We start from the raw sequence: 8,573 nt of genomic DNA on the forward strand, positions 1-8,573 counted from the left end.
CTTATCAACTATAACTACAGTTAAAATCTCTAACTCTAGAGTTTCCCTATTAATAGGAATAACGCTACCTCATGAGGCAAGCCCCTTGTAAAATCTGCCAAAGCCCAAGTTCCACTCTAGCCTTCCCTCTGGAGGCAGCTTTCTGAGGGACCTGTCTACACCTCTGTTGTCTCCATAAAGCGGTCAGCCCATCATGGAGTTAACTATCCATGAGAAAACCTCTTTGATTCAGGGGAAACTAGGTCTTGTGTTGGGAGAAGGAAATTGGCCCCTGAACAGAAAGAAGTTGCCACATATGCATGCAAGGAACAAAGGTAGCCCAGGTTTGGTCTTACCAGATAGCCAGTGGCTTAACCCCTAAAATAGATGTTTTAGCTCCTACATAACTCTGTCTTTCTTCTCTCTCTCTCTCTCTCTCTCTCTCTCTCATGTGCGTGCGCACACACACACAAACACACACACACACACACAGGTTGTCAACCCAAGGAGTTCCTTCTGGTAGGGCTCTCTGGGCCTTTCTGTCAGAAGCAGGTGGGAGAAGTTTGCTGAGACTTCTCAGGACACCCCAGTACAGTCACAGGAGTGGTTCTCCAGGCCAGAGTAGTCCCTGCCCAGATGAGAGGCCCAGCTACATCTGACTGATGCATTCCACCATGCTCCTAAGTCACTATAGATTTACACTTTACCTAGGAGTCAGGGCAGGAGTTCTGACTATGCTACTACAACACACTCCCAGGGTCCAGCAAGCACTGGCAATCTCTAAGCAGGCACAAAAACCCTGAGATTTGGATCACCTCCTTCACTATGCCTGTACTCAAGGAGGAGACAGATACAGGCTCGTTTGGTTCCAGGCCACTGCAATCAAGTGAGTATTGCAATAAAGCTAGTTGTAACCTTTTTGTTAGCCAAAGGTCTACCTTCAAAAACATAACATCTGTGAAGCACAATAAAGCAAAGCTCAATAAAATGAGGTATGCCTGTGTACCCAAATCAGAGCCACCTGGGAACACAGCAACAGCTGTAGGCCCAGGGAGAGGCCAGGATGCGATCTACACCTGGGTGAAAATCTCTTCCTAAAGATTTGTTAGTAGCAGGCACTCCACCTACTCACTTCTGCATAAGTCCTCCCTGAGACGTAAACAACCCAAATCTCAAGTCTTTAGTATGGGTAAGCAAGCTTGTGCATACATTCTGGTATCAGTTTAAAAAAAAAAAAAGCACAAACAGAAAAACTCAAAACAATATACAGTAGTAACTTGCCAGACCCAGTTACGTAGCTGAAAAGAGCCAAGAGGCTTGACAAGCTTTCCCTCAGAGTCAAATCCCAGCATTCCCTGCGTCTTTGTTTTTATTTGGCAATTACCACATGCCCAGCAATGATCTAAATGTTTTACATGCATTAACCCAGCTTGGCCTTATCAAACCGGGGTGAACACTGTGCCATGGCAAAGGCAGGGCTCATCCTAAGAGGCTGGAGACTGAGCTGAGAGGTGTGGAAGGGAGGGGTAAGGAGGGGAGGAAATCCAGTCTCAAGTCACTAAGTCTCTTGGCCATGGTAAAGATTCTAGATAAAGTCCTCCCGCTCATCTGACAGCTTTGGCCCTCCCCCAACCATCTGGATCCCTGATACTGGCCCTACACCCACTTAGGGTTGGTTGCCTTCTCCAGAGGGGTGCCTCCTCCATCACCCCCACTCCAACACTACATAGGCAACTTCTCATGACTGGCTGGATGTGTCCCTCAAGTTTTTCTAGAAAAAGACAAGGTGCTTGGATCTTGGAATACATCTTTCCAAAGAACTACAGATTGGTGATTGCAGTCCCAGAAAAACCATTTATTACACATGTACCCACACCAAGCACTAGCAAGTATGAGTGCCGATTCCATAAAGGATCTCCCCACTTCCTATAAGCCCACAAACCAGGCAACAGGACAGAAAGGAGGACTTATGAGCCTTCACACCCTCGCTGACATTGGCTGCCGGCAGACACTTCCCCTCTGAGTTCTTGATCTATAAGGCTCCAGCCTTAGCTGCCCTACAGGCTGAATTTACCCCAAATCTGATCTCTTTCCCATTTTTTATTGCCTAAATGGAATCTCCAGCTGGACCTTCTGGCAACTCCCCTCTGGCCAAACCCACTGTGCTCCAGAGGCACAGGATAGAGGCCCAGGGCAGACGACCAGGAGGCCTGGATTCTGCCACCAGTGACTGAGCCTTCATTTGGACTTTACCATTCTCCTGTGTAAGGATATAAGGGGCATACAAGAAACTACCCATGGCTCCCCTGATTCCAAAGGGAATCAACCACCTTCATTTGCCTTCTCTGCTCCATGCCCCTCCATGCTCTCATGCTGCTAACAATTGCCTCATTCTTTTCCCAGCAAACTAGCACAAAATGTCAGTGTCCAATTTGACTCTTTTCTCCCTCCCTCAAATCGAGTCAGTCACCAAATCCTGCAGGATTTCTTGGCAAGCTCACTCACTTCTATTTCCTCCACTCCATCCCTACTGCCATTGCCTTGATTTAGGTCCTAATCCACTCCAGTGGGTTAGTCCAACAGTGCATGCTCACGAGGAGTTCCTCTCCCCCTCCAATCTGCCCTTCCCAGCCCTGAATCCTTCACAAAGCACAGCTTTCACCATGTCTTTTCCATACTCAAAGACATTTGATGTCATCAGAATAAAATTTAAATTCTCCAGCTTCAACTTCTAAGGCCTTCTGTGATCTCTTCCCTGCCTAAGACTACAGTCTCACCTCTCCTGGTGTCCCCTCCCCACATCACTCCATGATTCTAGCCATGTGGGCCACTCTTCATTGGGCTTGTCCTAGTTTTTCAGGTTCTGTTCTTGTCCCTTCCCTCATCTCCTCCACAAAATAACCTGCCTCTTTCCCCCTTTACTGAGCAAACATTGCAAAACCAGCTAGCTCAAGGCTCCTGTCTGCCACAAACTCTTCCTGAATATCTGCCATGAGTAGGCTGCACACAAGGGCTGATGCAGCCCTAGAGCAGCTCAGAATTTGCAGGGCTTATAGACAGAGATATGCAAATAAAGTGCCTAAGCACCACAACAGAGATCTGTATTTGATCCTGTACATATGTAGTATTAGAGAGTAGAGTAAACATGACTTGGCATTGGGGAAAGGAGAGGTGTTTTAAGAGTTTGATCTGCATCCTGAAGGATTAATAGGAGTGCATTCATCTCAAAGAGCAGAGAACAAAGGGCCTTCAGGAAGAGGAAATGGTGTATGCAAAGACAGAGACGCACAAAGGACAGAAATTGGTGAGGTACTCAGTTTGGGGAACAGTGGAGATGCAGCTGGTGAGCTAAATTATTGCCAGCCTCCACAGAGCCCTGAATGCCGTACCAGGATGTTATACTTTATCCTTTCAGAGAGGCAATCCTAACCCATGTGTGTCTAGCCTTTCCATCTACAGGTGAAGATTACTACACAACAGGGCACATGGTGATTAAAAGCATTGCACACAGTGAATGCTCAGTTGTCAGTGTGCATAACTATGTATGTGACAAGAGGAAATGGAAGTAAGAATCACCAAGGAGCACCAAGTTAGGACTTACCTAGAAGCACTAAACATATAAATTTCCTAAGAATTAGCAGTTCTCTGGAACTTGAAAGTCCTTGGTGCAATCTGGGTCTAAAACCAAAGAGATACTCTAGGATAGCACCTCCCAGATTATTTACCTGGTGTGTGAGAGATAAGAATGGACCTCCTGAAGAGCCACAAGGTTGAATAGGACCTGGCCTTCAGAATCTATGAAGGATACAGCCCACCCTTCTGAGTTGACCTGTGTATTCTGTGAAAGCTGACACACAGGTGCCATCCAGTGTTGAAACCCAAGGATGAGGCCAAGGAATAAAGTGGAACTGCTCTGAGGAAGGAGGAAGCAGGAAAAATACTAAGTCAGGACAGCACAAAACTGCCGAAGTGTTAGCCTAGTTGTGCCTACACCATGCGTGACATCTTTTTTATTTTTTTCTGAGTGTAACCTCTTGAATGGGGGTGCAGACTGGGAACTTAATAAATGCTTAAATGCCTCATAAGTGTGTTCATATTAGCTCTCCCTTCTCATGTTTCCCAACAGAGAATCCACCAGAGGATTTTAAGCAGAGGAATGTCAGTAACAGATTTGTTCATGGCAAACAAATTTCTGATGGCCAGGTAAAACATAACTTTAAATCTTACCCCAAATTGTTATAGTCCTAAGTGCGTGCCATTCCTCCTCCAAAGCTGGATTCTCTCAGAATCATTCTTCCCTCCTACTTAACCTGTGGCCAGTCAAGAGACCGACATGGCCCACTTCCTTGACCCCTGTCCTATAGAATCTCTCAGAATGGGTAGGGTTTACAGGAACAAATTTAAAGGACACATGGACAAAAACTAGGGGGAGGGTGGAAATGGAAGGGAGGTGGGGAGGTTTCGGTGGGTGGGCTGGAATGGGAGTAAAAGGGAGAAAACTGTACTTGAACAATGATTAAAATTTAAAAAAAAGAAAAAATCTCTCTCTCTGGAGTCTCTCCTGTCTCAATGGCCTGCTCTCTCAGACTGAATATAAGGCCTCATCACTTCTGTCCTGAGTGACTTTCCAGCCTCCTATCTGGGCTCTCCACCCCCAGTGTCTTTGCCCTCTGGTCACTGCTTCCCTCGGCACTGCCATGGCAGCCTTCCCACTCAACCCTCATCAAATCACCTGGGGAAAACTTGGTTTAAAACATCCCAAACCTACTTAGTCTGAATAGTTTAAAAGCCCCTCAGGCAATTCTGAGGCATACCAGGTTTACAAACTACTGCTCTAAATCTTTGTTACAGATAGTGAAGGAATCACACAACCCAGGAACAGGTTAGAAATGCAGACTGTCAGGTCGCACCCCTGACCCAGTGATCAGAATCTGCATTTGAACAAGATCCCCAGGTGATTCTTAAGCTTGTTCAAGTTGAGAAGCACTGCTTGTAAGTATTGTCTGACCATTCATGCCAAATATTTACTGGATTTTCTCCACATCACAGCAGGGCTTGGGAAGGTGGGAGGGTGTAGGGTGAAGGGCCTTGACTTTAAGCTCTCAGAAACATCCATCCTTCCCCTGTCTAAAACCTGTTATTGGCTTCTATGCTTTCAGACAATGTCCAGACTCTGCACCTGAACTTCATCTCCTGCTGGGACCATGTTTTTCATCCTTGTCAATTTTATTGTTTACCTCTAGCCATAGGGGCCCACCTGGGCAACTTGTCACTTCTCAGGGCATGGCACCCCCTTCCTGAAATTACCCCAGATTTTCCCTGCTCAGGTGAAAGATGGGAATTCCCACAACTCTGTTCATACCTCCTTCATGGAACCTGGGATAGCTACCCCAGTAAAGAAGAGACCACGATGCTGTGTGTCTCCCCAGGAGCAATAAACCATAACTGGCACATCATCACATCTCAGTCATAATAATTGTGTTAAATCATTGCCCACTTCAAAGTCATTTAAACATGAATACAAGCAAAATACAAATGGGTTGCCTCTCTTAAGCCCCAAAGAGAAACACAGTCTCTAAATCAAATAACATTACGTGTTTTCCATATACAAATAATAACCAAAGGCTGAACGTGGTGAAGATGAATTAATTATGTTTACCGCCAACTAGCTTTCTGGAGTTGGTCATTTAAATTCACAAAATGCAACATAAAACTGGGACACACTTCAGATTTGTTAATACAATTAAGGAACTGGGAGAGGAAGGAGAAGAAGAGAAAGATAGAAGCAATTCAAAATTGGAAATGGAGACCAATCTATACCAAACATCCAGCGGCTGAAAATGTAAAAATATAATGCTCTGGATTTTTTTTTTGTTTTTTAAGGATTAAACACCGACTAGAATGCCTGTTTTAATCCTACCCAAACTTTGAAAGTTCTGATCTTTAGATACATAATTTTATTTTTATCTGCGGACAAATTGTAGAGTCTAGAGTCAGGATGTCAGGGGAGAGAGGAGGAGCCCACTTTCAAATAGGGCCACCCCTTCTTACAGTTTACTGGGGGGCATGGCTTGAGACTTTCAAAGGCATGTTGCATTTTTGCAACTACAGTATAGAGTTAGTCTCAGCCAAGGCTTTGCATCTGGATACATGCTCCGTCAAACACGGATTTGCTTGGGCAAACAGACCATAAAATTCCTAACCACCTTGAGCTCTCTAGATTACGCTGCTGCTCCAGGGGACAGAGCAGAGCTCTGACATACCACACAGAATTTAAGTGACCAACCACCCAGAGCATCTCCGGGGCATCCTAGCACCTGTAGGAGCGCAGACTGTCCGTGGATCCCAAGAGATTCGGAACAAATCTATAGGAATTATACCCTCCACATAGTCTTCTGGGCAGAGAAAGAGAAGTGGGTCCCCGCCCTCGTGCCCGGGACAGGCTCTGGGACCTATACTGTCACTGACCTCTCCTCCCGCGGTGGTTCTAGGATCTGGGGGCTCTCCGTATCCAGGCAGTGCCCCTACGGGCGCTCCCAGACCGGACAGCGCAGCGGGCCTGGGAGCCTTGGGAGAGCCCACTGACCTGCGTGAAGCGTTCCTCTCCGGGCGGCTCAGGTGTGCGGACCGCTCCCGGGTCCCTCCCACTTCCGAACATGAGAGTTGAGAGCCGAACTGCAGGCCACTGACCCACCGACCAACTGACCGACCGACCTACGCGCGGACTGACCGGCGGCGGCCGCCGGGTCTGGAGCCCACGTGACGGGGGCGGGGACCCACGGGAGGCTCGTCCCGGAGCACCCGCTTCCCCCGCCTTCCTTCCCCTGGGACCGCCCCCTGTCGCTCCCGGACCCCTCCGACACCCTTGTGAACCGCAGGGACCGGTCCGCCCCAGGTTCCGGTTCCTCAGGGACCGACCTGGTCAACCCCGCCCCTTCGAACCTGCGTTAGCCCTTGTCCGGCTGGCCCAGACCCCGCCCTCTAGACCGCACTCCAGGTTTCCAAGCCCCGCCCCCTCCTAAAGCCACGCCCCCTGGAGCCGGCCTCGGCTCCTGTCACCTCCCTATCCCTCGCCCTTTTCGCCCCGGGGAGTCAGTGGAGCAGTTCCCGCTCTCAGTCCCCTGGGCTTCGCCGGCTCTTCAGTACCATTTATCGGCGGAAAGGAATGAAAACAGGGAAATAGAAAATTTGAGTCGCGAAGTGCAGAAAGAGAGAAGCCATAAAAACACCAATTAGAGGCACACTCAGCGCAGCAACCCTTTGGATATCTGGACTCCCGGACCCGTGCAATTCTGTCCAAATTGAGGTTGGCAACGGGAAGGCTCGTTCCTCGTCTCTGACTTCCCACCCCACCCCCACCGCCCTATCCTCGCCCCTCAATATGGAAGGCTCTGAGGCAACTTAGGGTCCGCCCGCTTGAACCCCTCTAGCTGGGGTGGAGGTCCCTCTAGTGGTCAGCGCCAACTGAAGGCACTGGTCCCCAATCTTATGAACAGCTGAGCACCAGAAGCACTTCCCTGTGCGCGGTACCAAGGCTGGAGTACAGAGGCCCAAGAAAAGCTTTACCGGTCCAACCAGAGGAATGGATTCTAGAATCTGGGCAGGACTGGGCCCTGAAGACCTAGTCCAATGCCTTCCGCCAGTGTGTGGCCCGAATCCCCTTTGGTTGTACTGCTAGTCGTTGCCCCACCTAGACCTCCAAGGACTAGTTGCTCATTTCAGCTGATTAAAATCCCTGTGGGCCTCAGATGGCATCCACATCGGGGACTCTGGCCTAGTCCCCAGCTCTGGCAGGAGTCATTACAGCCCTGGCCTCAGTTTTTTTCTCTACGTTTCTTCAGGCTGAAGTGTTGACAAACTCCACAAGACACATCCTTTTTTTCCCAAATTACCCTGGTGGTCTGAAATTACCAGTGTACTCAGAAGTCTTTTACATGTGAACAGAACTTAAGCCACCCTGGCAAATATGAGACTCTGGTCACTGTGGGAACCTGGCCAGAAGCAGACTAAGGGCAAAGCCAGCTGAGGAAGGCTGGGGCCCACAAGAGTTGTGTTACAACAGGACACCCTTCAGTTCTCTTTCACTTCCTTAAAATAGCAGCAGAGGCTTTTGTAGATGAGGCAGCCACAGTTCACATGAATTCTTGGGTATTCCCAAATCCCACGTCACTGCTCCAGTGGACCCACTGCCCAGACGCTGGACCCCAGAAAATGCTGATCCATTCTCAGAATGATGCAATTAATTTTTTACAATCACTTTTTAAGTCACTGGCTCTTCAGCTTATTTGCACTTTAAAACCACTTTGGAGGAGGGGACTTAAAAATGCGTCTGGGTCCCACCTCCAGAGGTTCTGATTTGATGGTCTGGGCTTATGGCCTGTCATTAGGATTTTAAAAAGCTCCTCAGGTGATTCTTATGTGCAGTAAAGTTTAAGGACCATCAGTATAGGTCATACGGACTTCAATCCAGAGTAAAATCCAACAAAAACCCCAGAGCTGAAAGGTAATTCACCTGGAGGAAGCTCCAAAAAGTATACAAAAATGGCACATTAACAGGGGCTTCCTGGAGAAAAATGTCTTGACCTAAAACAGTG

At 48.2% G+C, this 8,573-nt stretch overlaps 1 protein-coding gene across 7 annotated transcripts in view; it reads right to left on the minus strand.

Annotated features, from left to right (window-relative positions):
- Positions 1 to 6,849, minus strand: part of PPFIBP2 (PPFIA binding protein 2) — a 129,347-nt gene extending 122,498 nt beyond the window's left edge. For 2 of the 7 annotated variants that reach the window (XM_045842474.1, XM_045842472.1), the window contains exon 1: positions 6,566 to 6,847. The gene's annotated coding sequence lies outside the window, so the exon portion shown is untranslated. Of the gene's footprint in view, positions 1 to 6,447 lie in introns of all 7 variants that reach the window. The other 5 variants (XM_045842475.1, XM_045842473.1, XM_045842468.1 and 2 more) reach the window with 4 other exon arrangements.
- Between the last annotated feature and the right edge of the window lie 1,724 nt (positions 6,850 to 8,573).

Source organism: Phyllostomus hastatus, unplaced genomic scaffold (genome assembly GCF_019186645.2).
Source record: "Phyllostomus hastatus isolate PE091 unplaced genomic scaffold, TTU_PhHast_1.1 phas_contig_399, whole genome shotgun sequence".
NCBI classification, from domain to species: Eukaryota; Metazoa; Chordata; class Mammalia; order Chiroptera; family Phyllostomidae; genus Phyllostomus; species Phyllostomus hastatus.